The 24562-nt window shown below is 42.4% G+C and overlaps 3 non-coding genes across 3 annotated transcripts; all 3 read left to right on the top strand.

Moving 5' to 3' along the window:
* The first annotated feature begins 20126 nt into the window (after positions 1 to 20126).
* Positions 20127 to 20289, top strand: LOC145110638 (U1 spliceosomal RNA). The gene has a single exon (XR_013710002.1). It is a non-coding gene; the product is annotated as a U1 spliceosomal RNA (small nuclear RNA).
* A 256-nt stretch (positions 20290 to 20545) lies between these two features.
* LOC145110038 (U2 spliceosomal RNA) lies at positions 20546 to 20740 on the top strand. The gene has a single exon (XR_013709432.1). It is a non-coding gene; the product is annotated as a U2 spliceosomal RNA (small nuclear RNA).
* Positions 20741 to 24119: 3379 nt separating this feature from the next.
* Positions 24120 to 24282, top strand: LOC145110660 (U1 spliceosomal RNA). Its single transcript, XR_013710023.1, has one exon. It is a non-coding gene; the product is annotated as a U1 spliceosomal RNA (small nuclear RNA).
* The last annotated feature ends 280 nt before the right edge of the window (positions 24283 to 24562 follow it).

The following is a 24562-nucleotide window of genomic DNA, read 5'->3' as shown; positions in this document are numbered from 1 at the left end:
GGATTTCTCTCCGAAGGATCTTCAAGTTTTCTTCCAATCTTCACAAATGTAAGTAAGATCCTTCCATCTATGTGTTATACATCACTTCTTCTTGATTCATCCTTGAATCCATCCACAAATTTCATCTTTTGAACTTAGATCATCAAGAACACCAAGAACACTTGTGTGTTTTGGCCCGAAAACACCCCTCTTTAGCCTTCAAATTGTAAGTCCTTACCTCCTTTACATGTTTATAAGTTAGGATAATGATTTAAGGACTTGAAAGCACCAAAAACTCAAGAACACATGGTGTTTACGGCCAAGGCAATCTCCTTGGGCCGTAAACACTCATAAGTGGTGCATTTGTGCCACAACTCCTTCCTAAGGCTTACAACTTGGTCTAGAAAACTTTAAACTTGAGCTAAGGACCTTAAACATCAAAATGGTAGAAGTCACAATGAGTTTACGGCCGTAAACTCACTAGGGCCGCAAACCCTAGGCCGTAAACTCATGGAGAGTTTACTCTTGGACCGCAAACTCCCAAGCAAGACCCTACAACCCTTAGATGCAACCCTATTATCTTATAACACTTGAATCAAAGTGTTTTCCACGTTCTAGGGTGTCTTTACTTACTTAATTAGTGTTATAATCACTAATTAGATACATATATGTGTCTTTATATGTTAAATAGGATCAGTGTGGGTGTTCAAGTCTTCACTTGACACCTAGCACCTTATCCAGCACTTTCATCCAAACCACTCACTACAGGTGAGTTCATACCCCTTAAGTAACCTTTTAAATGTTTTTAAATGCTTTTATGGGGGGGGGATACAAATTGAATCACTATAGTTATAATATCAATCACATGTGATTTATAACTATTAAACATGTGGATTTACTATACTTTTAACTGTTTGTCAACAAAACTACTTCAAGATGATTATCAAACCCTTTTTACATGTTAAACTCTTTATAAAAGTTAATCCTGCTTCCAAACCTTTACTTCCAATTCTTTAAACTTATATATTGTCAAAACCATGTCCAGTACATATATAGTTATATAAGTAAGGTTTGAAGGACTTAGGACTGATAACTCGCTCTATTTCCTGTTCCTTGTTTGGTTGTGGGCCGTCAACTCGCCGAGTCCCTCACTCTCCACTCGTCCTCATCCGTGACCCTACTCGTCGAGTTGGGCCGTCAACTCGATGAGTTCTTCTCTCATTCGAACGCCCCATGAAAACTCATCCGACTCGCCGAGTTGATGAACAACTCGTCGAGTTGGCCTTTATCTGATGAACCAGATCTGTCCTCAACTCGCCGAGTTGATGAACAACTCGCCGAGTTCTAAGGAGATTGCCTTGGACTCGCCGAGTCCGTTCATGCACTCGCCGAGTCCCATGAACTTCCAGCACAATGGCTTAGTCCAGAACATTGGGTCACTCCCTGGGACCCCCTTAAAACCTTTCCACACTCAACTGGGTTCTTTTGACCCTCAACAGAAAGGGCAAAACCCTTAGACTCGCCGAGTTCAATAGTGGACTCGCCGAGTTGGTCACGTCCATACCCTAAATCTTTGCTTTCTGATGTACATCATTTGATCAAAAGATAGATCCAAGCTTCTACAATCGATCTAACACGTAAAGTTACAGCCTTTACATGCTTGCATGGGACTTTGAGCTCAAAAGGACATAAAACAAGCTCATATGGCACATGGAACCTTTCATGGGTGCAAAAGCAACCCAAATCTGCCTAGTGACTCTTTGAATGATGTCATTCAGAAGCTCAAACCCCCAACCACGTTTGCAACATGGTTGGCTACCAAAATGGCTCATAAAAGCCCTAAATCTTCCCAAAGAGGGATCTAACAAATGAAAGAGCAAGGTATAGACTTTATACCTTCTGAAGACTGCAAATGATGCTCACAACTGAATCCCTATAGCCTCCTCTTGATCCTTCAAGCTTTTCCTTCTTCCTTGAACCACAAAATCACCAAGATCACTCTAAATGCCTTAAAACTCTTCAATAACGGCTAGGGTTTGCTATGGGGGTCTTCTGGGAGTAAATGGGACGAAGAAGGCTGAGTTAAGGTGTTTAAATAGGGTGCACACCCCTGGATTAGGGTTTTTGTCCAAACAGGGTCTACTCGCCGAGTCCGGGGACCCGACTCGCCGAGTACATCACTTAAACCCCGCGTCCCATCCCGCTTCTACTCGGCGAGTTGGTCCTTCAACTCGCCGAGTCCAAGACCCAAAATGCTAAACATTTAAAGATTTGATAAAAGAATACGTACCAAGAACCAGGTGTTACAATCTCCCCCACTTATTTTAGACTTCGTCCTCGAAGTCTGCTGCTCGATCCTGGAACAGCTCTGGGTAATGCTCCATCATCTCATCCATCGGCTCCCATGTCCATTCCGAGCCCTTCTGGTGCTGCCATTGCACCTTTACCAGCTCAACCCTCTTGTTCCTCAGATCCTTCGACTTCCGGTCGAGGATCGCTACAGGCCGCTCGATATAATTCAGGCTGTCGTCAACCTGAATGTCCTCCAAGGGTACCACTGCTGAGTCATCCACCAGGCACTTCCGCAGCTGGGAGACGTGGAAAGTGTTGTGGATCTGACTGAGTTCGGCTGGCAGATCCAGCCGGTATGCCACCTTGCCCACCCGCGCTACAACCCTAAACGGTCCAATACACCTGGGACCCAACTTGCCCCGTTTCCTGAATCGGATGACGCCCTTCCAAGGCGACACTTTCAGGAGAACCTTATCCCCGACCTGGAACTCCAGGTCTGATCGACGCTTATCGGCATAACTTTGAGCAGTCTGAAGCCTGCTCCGGACCTGCTGAATCTTCTCTGTCGTCTTGAGCACTACTTCGGTGCTCCCCATGACCCTCTGGCCAACTTCGCCCCAGCATATCGGGGTCCTGCACCTCCTCCCGTACAACATTTCGAAAGGAGGACGGTCGATACTCGCATGATAGCTATTATTATACGAGAATTCCGCCAATGGAAGGTAGGTATCCCAGCTACATCCGAAGTCTAAGACACATGCCCGTAGCATGTCCTCCAGAGTCTGGATGGTCCGCTCGCTCTGGCCATCCGTCTGCGGGTGAAAGGCGGTGCTGAAATGCAGACGAGTACCTAACTCGTCGTGGAATTTCTTCCAAAACCTGGAAGTGAACCGCACATCCCTATCCGAAATCACCGAAACTGGCACTTCGTGTCGTGCCATCACCTCCCTGATATAGATATCGGCCAGTTTCTCGGCCGAGATGCTCTCCTGAATCGGGATAAAGTGGGCGCTCTTGGTCAATCGATCGACGATGACCCAAATCGAATCCACTCCCCGCGCGGTCCTGGGAAGCTTGGTGATGAAATCCATCATGATGGCTTCCCATTTCCACAGCGGGATATCCAACGGCTGCATCTTGCCGTGCGGTCTCTAGTGCTCGGCCTTGACCTTCCTGCAGGTTAAGCACCGCTCCACATACCATGCCACATCCCGCTTCATGCAAGGCCACCAGTAATCGGGACGAAGATCCCTATACATCTTCGTCGCTCCGGGATGGATGGAAAATCGGGATTTGTGCGCCTCCTCCATCAGGACCTGGCGCACGCCTCCATGATAAGGGATCCACACCCTACGGTGAAGGGTCAATAACCCTCGGCTATCATAATCGAAGGAGGAAACCTGACCCACTATACGCTCACTCTTCCGACGTTCCTCCTTCATGGCCTCCTGTTGGGCCTCCCGAATCCGCTCCAAAAGCAGAGTCACCACTGTCATCCGCATGCAGATACCTCTGATCGGCGCCGCCTTGCGGCTAAGCACGTCGGCCACCACGTTGGCCTTCCCCGGATGGTAAAGGATCTCGCAATCATAATCCTTTACCACGTCCAACCACCGACGCTGCCTCATGTTCAGATTCGGCTGATCCATGAGGTACCTCAAGCTCTTGTGGTCCGTGTAAATCGTACAACGAACCCCATAGAGGTAATGTCGCCAAATCTTGAGGGCGAACACAACAACCCCCAACTCCCAATCATGCGTCAGGTAGTTCGCCTCGTGAGGCTTCAGCTGCCTCGACGCGTAGGCGATAACGTGCCCTCTCTGCATCAATACCGCGCCCAAACCTGAAATGGACGCGTCACAGTATACTACAAAATCCTCCACGCCCTCTGGCAGGGCTAATATTGGCGATTCGCACAATCTCTGTCTCAAAGCCTCAAACGCTGCCTGCTGCTCAGGCCCCCAACGAAAGACCACAACCTTCCTCGTTAGCCTGGTCAGGGGTAATGCTATCTTGGGGAAATCCTGGATGAATCTCCGATAGTAGCCAGCTAATCCCAGGAAACTCCGAATCTCAGATGGAGACTTCGGAACCTCCCATCTCATCACGGCCTCCACCTTGGCCGGATCCACCGAAATCCCGTTCTGGTTGACAAGGTGCCCAAGAAACTGCACCTCGCGCAACCAGAAATCACACTTGGAGAACTTGGCGTACAAGTTCTCCCTCCTCAAGGTCTCTAGAACCTCTCGCAGATGCTCCTCATGCTCCTCCTGCGTCTTGGAGTAAACCAAGATATCATCAATAAACACTATCACAGACCGGTCTAACATCGATCTGCACACGCGGTTCATGAGGTCCATGAACGCGGCAGGAGCATTGGTGAGCCCGAAAGGCATCGCCACGAACTCATAGTGGCCATAACGCGTCCGAAACGCCGTCTTCTGCACATCCTCCTCCCTGACCCTCATCTGATGATACCCTGAACGCAAATCTATCTTGGAGAACCAAGATGCTCCCTGAAGCTGGTCAAAGAGGTCATCAATCCTCGGGAGTGGGTAGCGGTTCTTCACCGTTACCTTATTCAGCTCCCGATAATCTATACACATCCGATGCGACCCGTCCTTCTTCTTCACAAACAGAATCGGGGCTCCCCAGGGTAAACTGCTCGGTCGAATGAAACCCTTGTCTAACAGCTCCTGAAGCTGTGTAGACAACTCCTGCATCTCAGGAGGAGCCAACCGATACGGTGCCTTGGCTATCGGAGTCGCACCATGGACTAGGTCGATCCTGAACTCCACCTGTCGCTCCGGAGGTATCCCAGGCAACTCCTCGGGGAAAACGTCCGCAAACTCTCGTACCACGGGCACATCGTCCACCGTAATCCTACCCGCCTCCCGGGTATCCATAACGTAGGCGACATAACCTGCGCAACCCTGCTGAAGGTAACGCCTAGCTCTCGCTGCTGAACATAAAGCTGGTCCTCGCTGTGGCCTCCCGCCTTGAATCACCAGCTCTCCCCCACTTGGGGTCCTGATCCGCACCAACTGCTGCGCGTAGTCGATCACTGCCCCATTGGGGCTCAACCAATCCATGCCAATAATGACCTTGTTCCCCCGCAAAGGTATGGGAACCAGGTCCACCAGGTAGCGCTCCTCGAATAATCTCATCACACAATCTCGGAACACCGTCGATGCTCGCACCGAACGGTCGTCTGCAATCTCTACCTCTAGAGGGCAATCCAACATACCCGAAGACTCGGAAAACCTCGTGTTGAGCGCAAGAGAAACAAACGATCGGGTAGCGCCCGAATCAAACAACACCTGAAACCGGGATGCCGTTCACATGGAACGATCCTAAACAGAGCACATATCAATAACATAAACATCATAAAAATAAATCAGAGGGAAAGAATCACACCCGTCACCACATCGGGTGCAGCGCGTGCCTCCTCGGCTGTCAGCTGAAACGCTCAGCTCCGCACCACTGGAGCCTCTGCCTTGACCTTCCGGCCATCTGCAACCCGCGGTGTCCCTGAGACCGGCGCCGTTGCTGGCGCTGCTGCCAATCTCGGGCAGTTGGCCCTTTTGTGGCCTCTCTGATTGCAGTGGAAGCAAATCAGGTCTGTCGTCTGTACTGCGGGGGCGGGGGCAGTACAATCCCTGCCAAAATGCCCAACCTTGCCGTACTTATAGCAGCCCGAACCCGGCCCCAGTGCGACAAGCCCCCTCGTGTGACCGACCGCATTTCCCACAGCGGTCCCGTCCTGCCTGGCCTTTCGGCCTACCATCAGATCCCTTGGGCTTTTTCCCCGAAGCCCCGGTCGTCAGCCCATCTACCGCCTTCCTCTTCTGGATGTGCTCCAGATCAATCTCCCTCTCCCTAGCCCTGGCAACCATGGAGTCCAAGGTAGGGCAAGCCGAAAAACTAACATGCTCCCGAATGTCATCTCGTAGCATGTCGTGGTAGCGGGTCCTCCTCATATCCTCGTCTCCCGCATACTGGGGCACCAGCAATGCCCTCTCCCGGAACTTGGCGGTGATCTCCGCCACAGTCTCCGTAGTCTGTCTCATATCCAAGAACTCCCTGGCCAGCCGCTGAAGCTCCACAGCTGGCGCAAACTCCGCCCTGAATCTGGTCACAAAGTCCGACCAGGTCATAGCCTCAACCGCCGAGGCTCCCAATGAGTCACTAACAGACTCCCACCAATCTCGGGCCCTGTCTCGCAAGCAACCTGCTGCATACCTCACCTTCGACCCTTCCGGGCAGAAGCTCGTCAGCTGCGCAGACTCAGTGTCTGCGATCCATCTCCGAGCAGCAATGGGGTCTTTCACCCCATGGAAATCTGACGCACCACTCCCACGAAAGTCCTTGAAGGACAGTGTGCGTGTGCCCACCTGGCTAGACGCCATATCACTCCTGAATGCTCGAAGGCGATCCTCCATTAGCTCAACAATCCCCTCCTTGATCGACCCGAAGATGATAGGGGTCGACTCAAGGATGCCTCTCGTGATTTCATACGCGATGAACTCACGCAACCCGTCATCAACCTGCTCGGATCCTGCACCCGAGCCTGATCCCGAGCCTGATCCTGATCTGGAACCTCCTGCTCCATGTCGTGTGGTCACCATGCTGAGAATACACGCATAAACGTCAGGATCATACATATACTCGAGAGATCTAACACCCTCTCCAAGGTCCTTGGTTCCATCTAGGCCCTCCTTGATTCGAGTACGGGTCCTCTGCTTTCAGTAGTACGGGCCCATACTACCTTCCACATCTACCTGTACTTTCCTCACGGATTGCTTCGACTTCGCCAAGTCCCTTTACCGATACCCTTTCCACTGACCTCATCCTAGGCTTCCCTAGGGCACTCTCCGACCTACCCTCCGCCATCAGCTGCATTAGGAGTCCCTATTATCTCCCCCTAACTAACTTGCAGATACTGTTACATATCCGCTCCTTAGTTAGTTGGAAATGGCCAGGACCCCCATAGCACAAAGCAAGCAGCATTCGTGCATCGAGTAGCCAAACCAGGCATAACCTATACAGGCCATCCTACTGCTGACTAAACAGTCTTAGCATACAGCTCATACAACCGGCGTATAAGGCATCCTCCTAGATCCTTAGCCCTAACTAGCATGCAATTATCAGAATCATATATCAGGCACACAAGGCATCTTCCTAGATCCTTAGTCCTATTCTAGCATGCAATTCCGAATCAAACCATATAGCATAATATAACAAGTATGGGTATCTTGGGGAAACTTACTTGAGCCCGGCCGTTGCATGCATCACACACCTTGTTTTTCTTAAAACCCTTCCGTTTAGACTTTTAGAAAACCATTTTATTGTACAAATCTTTTAGCCCCTCAGTTTGAGTCCAGACACCCCCGAGGGTGTGTCCGAATCCCTCAAACCAGAGCTCTGATACCAACTTGTAACATCCCAAAATTCAAGCCCAAAAATTTCATTTTTGATTAATTAATTCATAAAACATTTATTAGAAAATATTGTATAAACACGTCATCTCAAAAAACCAAGTATCATGTTTAAAACCCACAACATAAACAAATGTCATATCAGAGTACAATCCCAGAGAACACCATGCGGAAAATCATGTGTGTGTGTGTGATGCCATGCTACGCCGCCGGCTCCTTCCCCTTAGACGAAGAGGTACCTGAAACCAAAACTGAAACCGTAAGCACAAAGCTTAGTGAGTTCCCCCATCATACCACATACCATACTATATCATCGGTATCTTTCAACCGGTAACCATTCATCGGTATCTTTCAACCGGTAACCATTCTTCGGTATCTTTCAACCGGTAACCATTCATCGGTATCTTTCAACCGGTAACTGGGGACTATTCCACCCCCTACCACTAACATACAATACAAGATATAAGCATACAGTCAGGCATATCCGGGTACTGACCTACCCCTCGGTCCTAAGGACCACTATCAGGGAAACTATCCCTACCATGCACGTAACATATCATACATATATAACTCATAACCAAACACATAACCATACCAAGATGAATATCACAAAGACAATCATCTTCTAAATACTCCTCATTGGTGGGCCGGCATTGTGGCCGTAGACCCACCCCTACTGGAAGGTAACTCACCTCGTACAAGTGGTTGCTGATAATCTGTGCGGGAAACCTCCGTCCGCTGCTGCTCCGGAAATCCTCCGGCTACAAACCCCATAAACACTCAGTTAGAAACTGATCTCTATACTTAGGGTAACATGACCATTTACCCCCAACCAAGTCAAGTCAAAGTCAAAGTCAAAGTTAAAGTCAACTTCCAGTTGACCCGACTCGCCGAGTTGGGCCGTCAACTCGCCGAGTCCCTCACTCTCTACTCGTCCTCATCCGTGACCCTACTCGTCGAGTTGGGCCGTCAACTCGACAAGTTCTTCTCTCATTCGAATGCCCCATGAAAACTCATCCGACTCGCCGAGTTGATGAACAACTCGTCGAGTTGGCCTTTATCTGATGAACCAGATCTGTCCTCAACTCGCCGAGTTGATGAACAAATCGCCGAGTTCTAAGGAGATTCCCTTGGACTCGCCGAGTCCGTTCATGCACTTGCCGAGTCCCATGAACTTCCAGCACAATGGCTTAGTCCAGAACGTTGGGTCACTCCCTGGGACCCCCTTAAAACCTTTCCATACTCAACTGGGTTCTTTTGACCCTCAACAGAAAGGGCAAAACCCTTAGACTCGCCGAGTTCAATAGTGGACTCGCCGAGTTGGTCACGTCCATACCCTAAATCTTTGCTTTCTGATGTACATCCTTTGATCAAAAGATAGATCCAAGCTTCTATAATCGATCTAACACGTAAAGTTACAACCTTTACGTGCTTGCATGGGACTTTGAGCTCAAAAGGACATAAAACAAGCTCATATGGCACATGGAACCTTTCATGGGTGCAAAAGCAACCCAAATCTGCCTAGTGACTCTTTGAATGATGTCATTCAGAAGCTCAAACCCCCAACCATGTTTGCAACATGGTTGGCTACCAAAATGGCTCATAAAAGCCCTAAATCTTCCCAAAGAGGGATCTAACAAATGAAAGAGCAAGGTATAGACTTTATACCTTCTGAAGACTGCAAATGATGCTCACAACTGAATCCCTTTAGCCTCCTCTTGATCCTTCAAGCTTTTCCTTCTTCCTTGAACCACAAAATCACCAAGATCACTCTAAATGCCTTAAAACTCTTCAATAACGGCTAGGGTTTGCTATGGGGGTCTTCTGGGAGTAAATGGGACGAAGGAGGCCGAGTTAAGGTGTTTAAATAGGGTGCACACCCCTGGATTAGGGTTTTTGTCCAGGGTCTACTCGCCGAGTCCGGGGATCCGACTCGCCGAGTACATCACTTAAACCCCACGTCCCATCCCGCTTCTACTCGGCGAGTTGGTCCTTCAACTCGCCGAGTCCAAGACCCAAAATGCTAAACATTTAAAGATTTGATAAAAGAATACGTACCAAGAACCAGGTGTTACAATTGGTTTTCTAGCTCGAGCAAATTTTCGACTTAGCAGTACTTGCGCTTGAAATGCACCAAAAACTCTGCCCAAGTCGGTTGCAGGGGCTCATTGGGGCTTAGAGTTGTGACAACCCAGAAACTCCTACCTCGCACACTTAGCCAATTCAATCAAAGTTAAACGCGTTTTGTTGACTCTTTACTCTGTTTGAGGGTTCGTTTAAGTGATTCTAAGCTTGAGTATGACCAAGGTTGAGTTTATAAATGAGTCAGCAAGTGGTATACTGTCAAAACAGGGCCATACACACCCTTAGAGGGAGTGTACGGCCGTACACATGGGTGTGCGGCCGCACACATACCTCCTAGAAGCACACTCACTTTTGACAGCACACACACTCCTATATAAAGGGTAGACCCCTTTCCTTTCATTCCTTTAACACCTTGGCAGCACACAACATCATTTCTCTCAAGTTTCTTCAACCACAAACCCTCCCAAGGCTTCAAGAACGTGAGTACTTCTTCCTCTAGCTTACAATCCATGAAAGACCCCTCTATCTAAGCCTTAAGTGTGCAAAAACGGACATGTTCTTTGTGTAGGAAGTGAGTGCGGCCGCACACCCTCTTAAGGTGGCCGCACACCCTTAAAACACCCTCCAAAGTGAGAGTTTGACTTCCATACTCGAGATAGACATGACCCTAGCCTTATTGCACCTTGAAAATGGCATTTTGGACATCATCTTGTGGGGTGTACGACCGCACACACCTGTGTATGGCCGCACACACCCTAGTGTGCGACCACACACTCAAGTGTGCGACCACACACCCAAGTTAGGGCCACAAACACACTTCTAGGACCCCTAACTTGCACTACAATCGAGATTAGACCTAGGACACTTCATGGATTGCAAGTATGAACCTTGAAACACCCCAAGAACACCTTCCAACATGAGTGTACGGCCGCACACCCCTTGGGCCGCACACCCATGGCCGCACACACATTAAAGGTGACCATACACTCCCCTCATGCAATCCTTCAAGGTTCTAACACTTAGTGCAAGTAGTCCCAAGTTCCTAGAGTGGTTCTCCATCACATTTAGTGGTGAAATACCTTCATTTGACTCCTTTATGTGCCCTTACATGTTATCTAGGATCAAGTCATATTCAAGGCTTCACTTGAACACCCAACATTTTGTGTCGATCCTTCATTCAAATCACCCGAGGTGAGTTCATACCCTTACATTTTCCGTGTTTTTAACGTTTTCATGGGGAATACAAACAAAAGCATAAGGAAACTTGTGCTCAAAATATGTTATTTTGTTTAAGATAATTATATTTTCAGTATGCTTTTAATAAGGAAAACAATTTTCAAAACTAGAACAATGAACTTGTGAATCATGTATTATTATGTATCATTTTATAAAAAGGATTCATGCAAATCATAAACAGGATTTTCGGTATTATTACTTGTAAATTTGTTAGGCTATGTTTGAGACACGTCCTTGGTAACACTCACCACAAAAAACAGAGTGGAGGACTAGTACTCGTGACCAGAATCTCTTGTAGGGAGAGCGTGACTGTTGTGTATAGATCTATACAGGACTGACAATCCCGCACCTCACTGCTAGCTACAGTTGGACCGGCTGGTCTGCGGGTGACAAAGTCATTAAGGATATCGGCCGTTGCGGGCCATATCCAGTCAGTTATGGTTATGAAACTCACAACCTAGATAACATGAATTTACTTTTGTAATAATGAATCAAGTGAACTAACCTCAAAGTAATGACCGATAGATTACTGGAGGGTATTAATAATAATATCTTCAGGACTTAGTTCATCACGGTTTTCTTTTATTTAGTTTTTAAGATTAATATACCTCTCTGGGTGTAACCAGGGTTTTTAAAAGAAAACTGCTTTTATATACACGAGTATGGTAGATACTTGCAAACCTCAGTTTAAAACGGATAATCAACCAACCACCTTTAGGGAAAATATAGGATTTTCTCGGGATAAACCGACTATTCAAAACGGATTGTTTTACAACCTACGGATATTCATATTCATTCCACGGCTCATTGGATTGTACATATCCTGTACGAACCTGGAAGTCATGGAAAGAATGGGTTTTCAAACACGCTTTTCATAAGAAAATATAGGATTTTCTAGAGGAACGCTTTCCAAAAGGATCAAAGGACAATTTTTCCACCAAAACTAAATGCTTATGAACTCACCAGCTTTATGCTAATATTCTTCAAAACTGCTTGTATTCTCAGGGAATTAGTAGACAGGTACTTCCAAGTGTTCGGAGAAGTCGGAGCGTTAGAGTCACGTCCTTACCATTTTACTTTGATATGGATAGAACTATGTATTAAACAATGTAAACCTTTTTATATATGTATTCAATGTCTGGTTGTGTTTACTATGCTTGCTATGATACAATTGTTGTGACACTACGCATTACGTCCTCCACCCCGGAACGATTCTGCCATCACGGTTTCGGGGTGTGACAAGAGTCTTCCCCAAGGTGTTCCACCAGCGAACAACGTCTCCTCTAAATTGACGTACTGCAAACGTGGTTTGTAGCTTGCCCTTGCAACCACATGTCACAAAGGCTAATTCCATCTCCGAGATCCAATCCATGACTCCGATCGGATCTTCCTTCCCAGTGAAAGTCGATGGACTGCAAGTTAGAAAATCTTTGTACTTGCATCCATTCCTCTCGACTCCGTCATCTTGATTGTTCCTCCTAATCATCGGTGGATCAGCTTGACCAACGGTCCTGCTGTCGTTCCCTTCCTCAGATTGCTCGTCATTCAAATCGGGTTGTTCAATAGGCACCGTAAGTTCCTCTCGATTTTGTTGAAGTAAACGCCTTGTTTCCTCCATTTGACGATCCAACATCATCTGGATCAACGCTTGCACTCCGACCATCGTGATTGGCCCATGAGCGGCTACTACAACAGGTATTTGCTCAATCACTGGTGGTTGATTCCTGTTTCCATTTGCGTTCCCGACTCCACTTCGGGTTCTTGCCATTTTGATATATACACCAAATCAGACGTTTGGTGTGTAATGACGAGAATTAAGATAGGAGAGATTTTATTTACGATCGACGTGTGAACCTCCCTATCACTCCGAAAAGTTACATGCCAGTTCTAATACCGTATTTAAACGTTTAGAAATCTGAACACATAAAGTTTCCAAATCCGGTCGGCAACATACCATAGATCCGATCATACATTTAGCATCATAAATCATTTAGCACATAAAAGCATGTTAGGCATTTTCCCTAGCTAGTGTTTGTGTCTATTTAGGTGTATTACCTAAATATTATTAGACACACTCCTCACGATCATCGCTTAGCATTCTAAGTTTAAGTCTAGAAATAAACCATATTCCTAGTTCGATTAAACTAATGCTCTGATACCAACTGTGACATCCCCATTTTCACGGCCAGAAAAGACCGATTTTGTTTATGCTTTATAAAAATCAGAGTATCTCTTTTAATAAAAATGTTGCGGAATTTGTTCCCAGAAAAACATGATAAATACATTATCAAAGCATTTCCGAAGAAATGTATTTTTATTCATTTTTAAAACATTTGGGATGTCATTGTCAATACAGAAACATAAGCATAAACATAACTTACATTCATTTACACTAGTGATCTACACCTCTTTAATCTCTCAGTGTAATGTAGCTTCGTATCGGCACCTGTGATTCAAATAAGCTTGAGTGGGTCAGGTTGGGAAACCTGGTGAGTACATAGGGTTTTCAACCTACAATAATATAATTATTATGTTTAAACATCAAATAATCAACCCAATTACCCATCCCCATTATCTTATTTACTCTTAAGGATCTACTCTAAGAATTAGCTATTCCTCATTCATTCATTCCTAAGGATCATCCTAAGGAATCAGCACGAAATCCATCGTTGCTAGGGTTTACTCAACAGGCACTAAGTCACATAGTCGCCAGGATTTAGGCATTAAGTCTCATAGTCGTCAGGGTTTATACAACAGGCACTATGTCGCATAGTCGCCAGGGTTTAGGCACTAAGTCTCATAGTCGTCAGGGTTTATACAACATGCACTACGTCGCATAGTCGCCGGGGTTTAGGCACTAAGTCTCATAGTCGTCAGGGTCTATACAAAAGGCACTACGTCGCATAGTTGCCAGGGTTTAGGCACTAAGTCTCATAGTCGCCAATGTTTACTTATATCCTCTTTCATCCCTCCTCGTTCATCTACCCATGTTTACCCAACATATTTGTAGATATAAAATACATATACAGTTTAAATAATTTAAAACATGTATAAAATCATTCATCCAACATAGATAACAAGTATACAGATAATATGCACACATAGCACGTAATTTATATAAAATACTTCATATCTATGTGTAAGATGAAAGTAACTATGCACTCACAACACGTGATTTATATTAAATACTTCATATCTATGTGTAAGATGAAAGTAACTATGCACTCACTTGTTAAAGTGATGATTCCAAACTCGGGCAGCGCTTCGCTTCTAACGATTCTATTTTCATTCGATGAAACCTAGCATTATTATTGCTAAATTTTAGTCTAATCTTTATTGCGACTAATTATCAGTCTAGATTCATCATTAACTCAAAGTCTACTTCATGATCTATCAAGTAAGGAACAACCAGGTAGGATCATATCGGAGGTAGGGTCCGTTTGGTATACGAGGTATACTGTTTGGAAATCCCACTTTAAACACCTCACTAAATCACAGCCTAGACATCATTCCCGTAAGTAGATCAATCAGTATAACGACTTTGAATCACTGATGAATCTTATTTATAGGTTCACAATAACGATATTATATTTATATATAAGCTATATTTAAAGTATGGTAGGCGTAGCTCACTTACAGCGGGTTTTTTCTCAAAAGCCGGGCTCCGCCGAAGCAGAGTTTCTGAGCCAAAGGCTCTTCTTTTTGAAGCCGTCAGGTGCTCTGGGGCTTCCGCCTCATGCTAGGGAGTTACCCTAGGCTTTGGGGGGGGGGGGGGTTGGGGTTTAGATAGAGAGTATAGAGAGAGAAAGTGAAGTTGGAAGGTGTGAGAAGAATGCTTCACCCGACACCTCTATTTATAGGCTGCCTGGCAGCTATACTCGTCGAGTAGGGGGACCTACTCGTCGAGTCCATGGCCAGGTGTCACTATCTGGTGGCTAGCCTTGGGGAGGAAGCAACAGCCAGGATTGCGCCACGTCACCCGATTTCGCACAACACCCTCCCGACTTAGAAAAATCATAACTCTCGCATACGAGATCCGTTTTCAACGTTCTTTATATCCACGTGTAGGTAAAGACAAGATCTACAACTTTCCTTTTGACTTCATCGGCTAATTCTCGACCGATTTTTAAATTTAATAGTATGAGAAGATTATACCGTTAAATGACTGCGTAAAATTCATAACTTCTACATACGGACTCCGTTTTCGTCTGTCTTTTTATCGTTGAGTTCCTATTAATGAGATCTTCAACTCTCATTTAGGTTGCGTAGGCCAAAAACCGCTCGAACTAAAATTCGAGTTTCGGGCCGTGCACTGCTATGCCAAATCTTAGAAAATTCATAACTTCCTCGTACGAAGTCAGATTTGGGCGTTCTTTTTTGTATGTTCTCGGTTTAACATATACTACAACTTTTGTTTAGATCACTAAGGCTAAAAAGTCATCTATCGTAAATTCACTATTTACGTCTCCCGGTGCCGTGCCGGTTCTGTCGCGAAACTTCAACGAGTCATAACTTCTTAGTTATAACTCGGATTTCGGCGTTCTTTATATGTACGGAACCCTTGTAACATATACTACCACTTGGTTAAGATTGCTCCTTCTAAATAATCTTCCATCAAAAAGTCATTTTTGACGCTTATTGTCTTTAAATTGACTAGCCCGAATCTGCGGGCGTTACAGACATACTGGTATTTTCTTTTGATGTGCCTTTATCTTCCATGATATGTTGGTTCTTTGGTTAAATCAACCGCACCTTCATTGTCGCATAAAATCTCCATGGGCTCTTGGATTTACGGAACAACTCTAAGGTTACTAATGAAATTCTTCAACCAAGCTGCTTTCTTTTCTACCTCGCTCTCTACAATGTACTCTAACTCATAAGTAGAATCAGCCACCGTTTGCTGTTTGGAACTTTTCCAAGTTACTACTTCACCATTGAACAAGAATATCCAGCCAAATTGCGAATAACTATTATCCCGGTCCATTATAAAATTTACATCACTATAACCACTCACTTTAAGTTCATATTTTCCACCGAAAACTAAGATCATATCTTTGGTTTTCGGTAAATACTTAAGTATGTTCTTCACTGTTATCCAATGAGTTGCCTCAGGATCTCCTTAATATCAGCTAAGCATGCTTAAAGTATAAGCCACATCAAGGTGAGTACAAGTCATAACATACATGATTGATCCTATAGCCGAAGCATATGAGTTTTAGTTTATCTTAGGTATCACACCTAATGAGAGCCTTAAAATCCCAGACTTTGATACGTACGAGTGAGGGAGGTTTCCCACTCCACATTTCATGAGGTGTTTTGGAAACCTTCTTGGTAGGAACGAGATTAGGGATACAGGTGGTTGTCTCTAAGGCATACCCCCAAAATGATATAGGGAATAATGCTTGACTCATTATGGAACGAACCATGTCAAGTAAGGTTTGATTTTGCCTTTCAGTTACACCATTAAGTTGTGGTGTCATGGGAGGGTCAATTTTGAAACAATTTCACATTCTTTAAGATAATCGTTGAAACCGATACTAAGATATTATCCATCTCTATCTGATAGGATCCTCCTTATCTTCTTGCCTAATTGATTATCTACTTCGTGCTTAAACCCTTCACACTTTTCAAAGATTTTCGGCTTATGCTTGATTAAATAGATATAGCCATATCTAATATAATCATCAGTAAATGTCACATGGTAGCAATTATCATCCCTTGTGTCGGACTTTAAAGGACCACATACATATGTATGGATGAGGTCTAACATTCCTTCACGTCTTTCACAAGTTCCCATGAAAGGTAATTTAGTCATTTTACCTAATAGACAAGATTCACATTCATCATTTGACTTCAAGTCAAATGATTCCAACACTCCATTCTTTTGGAGTTGGGCGATGCGTTTCTTGTTTATATACCCAATACGACAATGCCATAAGGATGCCTGGTCTAAAACATTAGAAGAACTAATACTAAATACACCATTGCTAAGGTCATTAACACACAAAACAATTTCATACATGCCATTACAAGGATAACATTTTATAAACTAAAATTGCACCATCATTATTGTCAAACACATAACGATAACCTTGTATAAATAAACCATGAAAATAAATTATGTTTTTTTTGTCATTTTTGACTATAACAACAATTTTCTAAATCAAACCTAACACTATCACCAAACATAAGCTCATAAGTCCCAATCTTGGTAACAGCCGGAATACATCTATTCCCCATGATCAGGTTCAACTTCCATGTTCGGCCCTTTCACTTTCCCTTAGTCCCTATATATCATAACGAATATAGAAACCACATCCCATATCAAGGATCCAAGAATTTGAAAATTGAATGTTATTGATTTCTATATAGTACATACCAGATGTGGAGCCATATACCTTTCCTTTAGCTTCTCTCACTTCTTGCAAGTACTTGGGGAAACTTCTCTTCCAATGTCTTTTCTGGCCACAATGAAAGCACACGACCTCTTTTGGATCACCGACATAAGGAGAATCAAAGTTGAACTTTCCCTTTGGCCCACCATTGGGCTCTCTAATGTGGGATTTTCCTTTCCATTTGGGTTGGGAATAAGTCTTCCTTTTCTTCCCCTTTCCTTGTTGAATGGCCATGACAAGTGCATTTACACTACTGTTCGAATGTGACTTTTACATTCCAGCTTCAGCAGTTTGTTATAGACTATGTAGCTCAATTAATGTTGTTTTTTTGTTGTTTTTTTTTAAATGATAAGCTAGGATAAATTGATCATAACTAGTTGACAAGAGTTGAGGCCATATCAATGGCCAGATCCTTGTCGAAATTCACATTCAGAACATACTCCTTGTTCTCATAGCGAAATGTCATCTTCAAATTTCGCATCCAGTCCAAATAGTTTGGACTAATAAGCTTTTATTTTGACATAATTGATAGAAGAGTGAAGTTTGAGTTTTGAGTGGGTGGATGAGGAGGAAGAAGATCACCATTTCCTGACATCAAAAATAAGAGATAAGGTTTTAGTTAGTTGATTCAATCTTTAATATTCTAACCCACATTAATATCTAAGGCTAGAATCCATAAATACAATTCCTCTATAGATTTAGCAATACATTCCAATCATAAATCTGAAATGTAAATGGTTTCCAATCGATTCTTCTACCATTAGAGACGATATCTCTAACTGATTGATATTTGATCCAAAATTTGTTGATTTACTCTATGTAGTAAGCGGCATATTTGTCTAATATTTTTGCGAATACAAGGATTATATTAAATTATTAGGATGAAAATTAATTAAGTTTGTTTCCCAGTTCAGGCGTTTCATTCCGGTTCTCCTCCTAATAAGTTTTATTATGCTTTTTTTTTATCTTCTTTTCCTTCAAATGGGGACAGGCTCTTTATTATTATTATTATTATTTTTTGTTTTTTTATCTAGGTTGGTCGACTTCCTCGGGGTGAACGCGCTCACGTCCACTTTTAAAAAATGGGCTGCCCCGCCGCCCTTACCTTCGTGATTGGTTGTGCTTGTCGAGCACTCGTCACTCCGGAGGCAAGCGCTCGATAGCGCATTGGTGCTTCCCGGGCCTTCTCACCAGCCTCACGTGGCTGAAGAGGTTCCCCACCAAGATGGCATACAGGACCATTCTGTAGGCTTCCTATCAAATAGTTCAGTCTGGTGGCAGAGATAGACACTTTGGATTCGGCGAGCTACTCCGCTTTCACATTCAGATTATAGAAAGATGGTTACTACATTGATATTTGGTGTTAAAAAATATATTTTGCATCCATTGGGGGCGATAAGGAGTATGATAAGACATACACCATACTCAACATCAACAAAGTTGGTAAATGTTAGTTTTTAAATGGTTTCAAATACATATGCTTGTTGTCCCATTAGAATTACAAACTTTTAATAGGTTAGGATAAATTTAATGAATGAAATCATGCTCTGTTGACATTAGCTAGTGCATAATCATTTCATGGCAAGAGTTAAGAGATTTTGCCAGAACTTTTTGGTTTAGCCAGCAATAGATGTATTTGGTTGTTGCTGATAGTGATTATTGTACTTTACTGTTTCTAACAATTGTATAGTATTGTGATGTTAAATACAAAGTTATCAAATTATAAGCTTTCTTTCTTTTACCTGAAACTCTAGAACATTATGAAAGGTCGGGTTCCTTATATTCTTTCCAAGTCTATAAGATAAATAAAATAATAACTTTCTTTTCTCCTTTTCCCTTTACATAATTTTCTTTTCGGCCCCTTTCTCTGAACAAAACCTGAGAACACAATGTAAAGGCATATATAGTTTTTAATTATCAGTTTTAGTATTAGCAGGAATATAACTGATCCACAGTTTACACATGGAATATCAATTTTCAGCGAAACGGTCAAGTCGTGGTCAAAGATAAGGCGGTTTTATGCCATGGATGTGCACGGGTAGTTGTGTATAGCAATACGTACGTGAAAAAGTATTCTCATAAGTGGCAATTTTTGTATCGAGAAAGAGACATGAAATATTGATTAGAACAAAGCGTGATTGTACCTGAAAATTAAATATTGCAAAATAAATATTTTGCGTGAAGGGACGATAAAGGAATTGGGTAGAAGCAGTTGAGTGTCACTTTTGCAGGCCTTGAAGCACAACATCTGATTTAATTACCCTTTTCCGTGCTCTCACCTTATGAAAAAGGTCATAGAGTTTAGGTGCGATGTGCTAACAATTGGTCTAGCTTGTACCGAAGATCACTTGCGATTTTAACATATCGTCCAAGGGCATCACCAAGATTTTTGCATCGTCTTGAGAAGCATGGAGGTGATAGTCTGATATATAATATATTTTGTTTATTTGGTAAAGTAATAGCAGGGATGAAATGCAAACAAGTATTATATGGGTTGATGATGAGTTGAGATTGAGTGTGGCAAGTTGTGATTAGGATATATAAATAAGGTAAAGCAGGAAGTTACAGATGTAGCACGTAGAGGAGTATATGTAAGTTTGGCAAAGAATTAAGAATAGGAATCCATCCCACATCGGAGGGTGAAGAAAAGAAAAGTGAAGGTAGTTGTTGGATAAAAAGTGAGGGTAGGAGAACAGAAAAGTCACTTACCTGGACTGGGTCTTTGGGCGATCAAGAAGGTCCATGGCCTAGGTTGGTGATCTCCATTGCACATTACGGAGAGGTGCCTGTCTAAGGTCGGCCCAAGTTGGTCGAACCTACGTCATAATTTGTGTTAGCGGGGGCCTGCGTTTGCGCCGCCCCTATCCATACCCTAGTTTTATGGTTTATACTTTATATTAAAATATGGTAGCTAGGTATATTAAGCAAACTAAGCTGTTGCAGTCTACTACCAATATTAATTAGCTAGAAGGGAGTGAAGCCATTAATTGAGTCGGTTGCATGAGAAAATTAAATAATAATACCTGTGCAAAGTTAATGAGTCCCACATCGCCTCAAGGAAAGCAAACAGAGAATTTTGAGTAGGTTCAAAACGGAAGGCCTTTCCCTTGCGGAAATTTCATACCTTTCTCGGCCTTTTGGCTAAAATCAGTGTAGTATCTGTTCTCATCATTTTAATATCTGATATGTGGGCCATCGGCTCACTTGATATTAATAATATTTTTTATGGGGAAAGATCTGTCACAATAGCTTGCTATTGGGGTCTTTGAGTGTCGCCTTGGCGTTGAGCTATTGCCTTGGCATGGCGCACCCCTCCAAATCCAAAGTTTAAGCTTAGCTTTTCTAATGCATCCATGCTGGCCACTTCCACTAAAGTTATAAGCACTTAAGGAGAGTTGCAGCAGGTACCATTGACCCTTGTAGTTTACCATGATTAATTAATAATCCAGATGACTTGTACGCTCCATGCCTGAGGTCATCCCACATACCCTGCACCAAAGAAAACTGAGGAAGAACCAATTCAGTGTGTGAGTTGAAGAAAACTATTGTATTAACATCAATAGCAAGAACCAGTTCACGTTTCCAACTGCAGGCTGCCCAAAAATGCTAGATAGAGATGCCATGCATATCACTGATTGCAGGAATCCATACTATCAAAACCTCACAAAAAATGATAAAACAAGTATAAATTCACAAGGGATGCATCATGCATGGGAATCGAGTCGTCACCTTCAACGCCAAACTCTTCCATCAGGTTACCATTCGTCCGGTATTCATTCCCCACCCTTGCTATTATCAAAACCACACAATCATTTCACCCATCAACTAGGAAACCAGGATCCCGTTTCGTAAAGTAATGAAGATTTTGTGGCTATTGAGCTCACCAAAATGTCTAAATATGCAAAACCGGGAGTTTAACTGCAAACCCGGTGGAACATATGTCATACTAGGTCCTCATATCAAGTATAGAGCTTCACGACTAAAAATAGAGAATCATTAAAAACGATGGACTAATCAAGACAAAATCTTAGTTGTCTCTTTGAGCCTAAGCCTGAGATATAAGATACAAAGTTGAGCAAGTTGCAACTACATTATTGTCGATTATCTAATTATAATTTTCACAAATAATGCCAGAGAACGGTTTTGGTAAGTTTTTTCGATTTCAAACAAAAAATTTTCAAACGATTTCAAACACATTTTTTTCGATTTTGATAACTTCAAACATAATTTTTTTCGATTTTAAACACAACTTTTTCGATTTCAAACACAATTTTTTCGATTTAAACTAAAATTTTTGACCAGCACCCTTTCAATTTTGTTAAGTCTTCTTTGTGTTTTTACGAATTTACCCCTGCCCACGTCACTTCCTCAGAGCTTTTCCAATTCATCAAAGCTGAACGAGTTCTGCAGAGACCCTTCCTATGGAAATCATGGACATTTTATGAAAGTTGCAATTTTTTGGTCATTTTCTTCAACCACACCTTCTTTTGTGGTCAGTTGTTGACTTTTTCCCTACTTTTTTTCCCTTAAATTGCCAATAATTTTACCTGTAAATATGTTTATACCGCGTTCTTTAAAAACATTTATTTACCCAAGTGTTCTTTTGCTTAATAAATCTACACTATACTCTACATAGGTAAACTCTACAAAAAAGTATTTTCTTTGATGAAAGTGTGTATCCAAAAACACTACCTACATATCGCACCCCTGTACATGCTGGGAAATAACTTTATAAACCATACCAAAAGCCCTAGAAAAAAAATCCCTAGAATAAGTGTAAGTTTCTATAAAATGAATTGGTATGGTCATATAAATTCTATACAACCTTCAAATAAATTGGAATGTCCACATCAAAGCCCCAAACAAAACCCATCGTTTGCCAAAATTTTGCATGGGTTGTAAAATGAAGTATGAGCTGTAACATATATGGTCGTACCAAATCCATTAGGTCTTACATATTTTGAATAGGTTTCACATTGTCTTTAAAACACCTTGTAAAGTTGTACCAAAGGTGCTGAGACTCTCTCTTTTTTTTTTTCAAAAATAATGGTTGTTGCCCATTTTCAGGATTCACACTATATTTTGTCAACTTAGAGACCAATTTCAATGATTAAGAACCCTCATAGGATACTAGAAATACTGATAATATTGATCCAAGAAAAATTTCTACCTGCAATAACACAAAAATCATTAAATCTAACAATTTCTTCATTTTTCAACATCTTAGCACATCTAGTTACATTCCTCAATAGATTTAGCAATACATTCCAATCACAAATCGAAAATCTAAATGTTTTCCAATCGATTCTTCTACCATTAGAGATAATATCTCTAACTGATTATCAATCTCCCTTGATATTTGATCCAAAATTTGGTGATTTACTCTATGTATTAAGCAACATATTTGTCAAACATTTTTGCACATACAAGGATTATATTAAATTCTTAGGATGAAAATTGATCTATTTGGTCATAAAAAATATATTTTGCATCCATTGGGGGCGATAAAGAGTATGATAAGACATACACCATACTCAACATCAACAAAGTTGGTAAAGGTTAGTTTTTAAATGGTTTCAAATACATATGCTTGTTGTCCCATGAGAATTACAAACTTTCAATAGGTTTGTATAAATTTAACGAATGAAATCATGCTTTGTTCACCTTAGCTAATGCATAATCATTTGATGGCCAGAGTTAAGAGATTTTGCCGGAACTTTTTGGTTTAGCCAACAATAAATGGATTTGGTTGTTTCTGATAGTGATTATTGTATTTTACTGTTTTAACAATTGTATGGTATTTGTGATGTTAAATACAAAGTTATCAAATTATAAGCTTTCTTTCTTTTACCTGAAACTCTAGAACATTATGAAAGGTCGGATTCCTTATATTCTTTCCAACTATATAAGATAACTAAAATAATAACTCTCTGTTCTCCTTTTCCCTTTCCATATTTTTCTTTTTGGCCCCTTTTCTTTGAACAAAACTTGAGAACACAATGTAAAGGCATATATAGTTTTTAATTATCAGTTTTACTATTAGCAGAAATATAACTGATCCACAGTTTACACATGGAATATCAATTTTCAGCGAAATGGTCGAGTCGTGGTCAAAGATAAGGCGGTTTTATGCCATGGATGCGCACGGGTAGTTGTGTATAACAATACGTACGTGAAAAACTGTTAAAATAAGTGGCAATTTTTTTATGAAGAAAGAGGCATGAAATATTGATTAGAGCAAAAGCGTGACTGTACCTGAAAACTAAATATTGCAAAATAAATATTTTGCGTGAAGGGACGATAAAGGAATTGGGTAGATGTAGCTGAGTGTCACTTTTGCAAGCCTTGAAGCACAACATCGTCCAAGGGCATCACCAAGATTTTTTGCATTGTCTTGAGAAGCATGGAGGTGATAGTCTGATATATAATATATTTTGTTTATTTAGTAAAGTAATAGCAGGGATGAAATGCAAGCAAGTATTATATGGGTTGATGATGAGTGTGGCAAGTTGTGTTTTTGTGATTAGGATATATAAATAAGGTAAAGCAGGAAGTTAGAGATGTAGTACGGTAGAGGAGTATATCTAAGTTTGGCAAAGAATTAAGAATAGGAATCCATCCCACATTGGAGGGTGAAGAAAAGAAAAGTGAAGGTAGTTGTTGCATAAAAAGTGAGGGTAGGGGAACGGAAAAGTCACTTACATGGATGGGGTCTTTCGGCGATCAAGAAGGTCCATGGCATAGGTTGGTGATCTCCATTGCACATTACGGAGAGGTGCCTGTCTAAGGTCGGCCCAAGTTGGTCGAACCTACGTCATAATTTGTGTTAGCGGGTCCTGCGTTCGTGCGGCCCCTACCCATACTCTAGTTTTAAGATTATTATAAATAGGGAAAATGACACATACGTCCTATGAAGTTTCTAGGGTTTACCCTTTTAGTACCTAAACTATTTTGATGGCTTTAGGAGGGAACCAAGTCCTTTTTGTCGGGTCGATTAAGTCCTTTTGGCCAAAGTGAAGGGGTCATCCGGTTACCCCTTTGCCACATTGGCATTTGTTGACCAATTCCCCTAAATTGACTTTGAATTTTTCCAATTTGTTGACCAAACTTACCACATCACCAACTGTGCTCTGTTTA

The sequence above is a fragment of the Lactuca virosa genome, chromosome 4, assembly GCF_052849685.1.
Source record: "Lactuca virosa cultivar CGN04683 chromosome 4, Lactuca_virosa_CGN04683_v6, whole genome shotgun sequence".
Taxonomy (NCBI): Eukaryota; Viridiplantae; Streptophyta; class Magnoliopsida; order Asterales; family Asteraceae; genus Lactuca; species Lactuca virosa.
The sequence above is the reverse complement of the archived record's forward strand: the minus strand, read 5'-3'. Positions and strand labels throughout refer to the sequence as shown.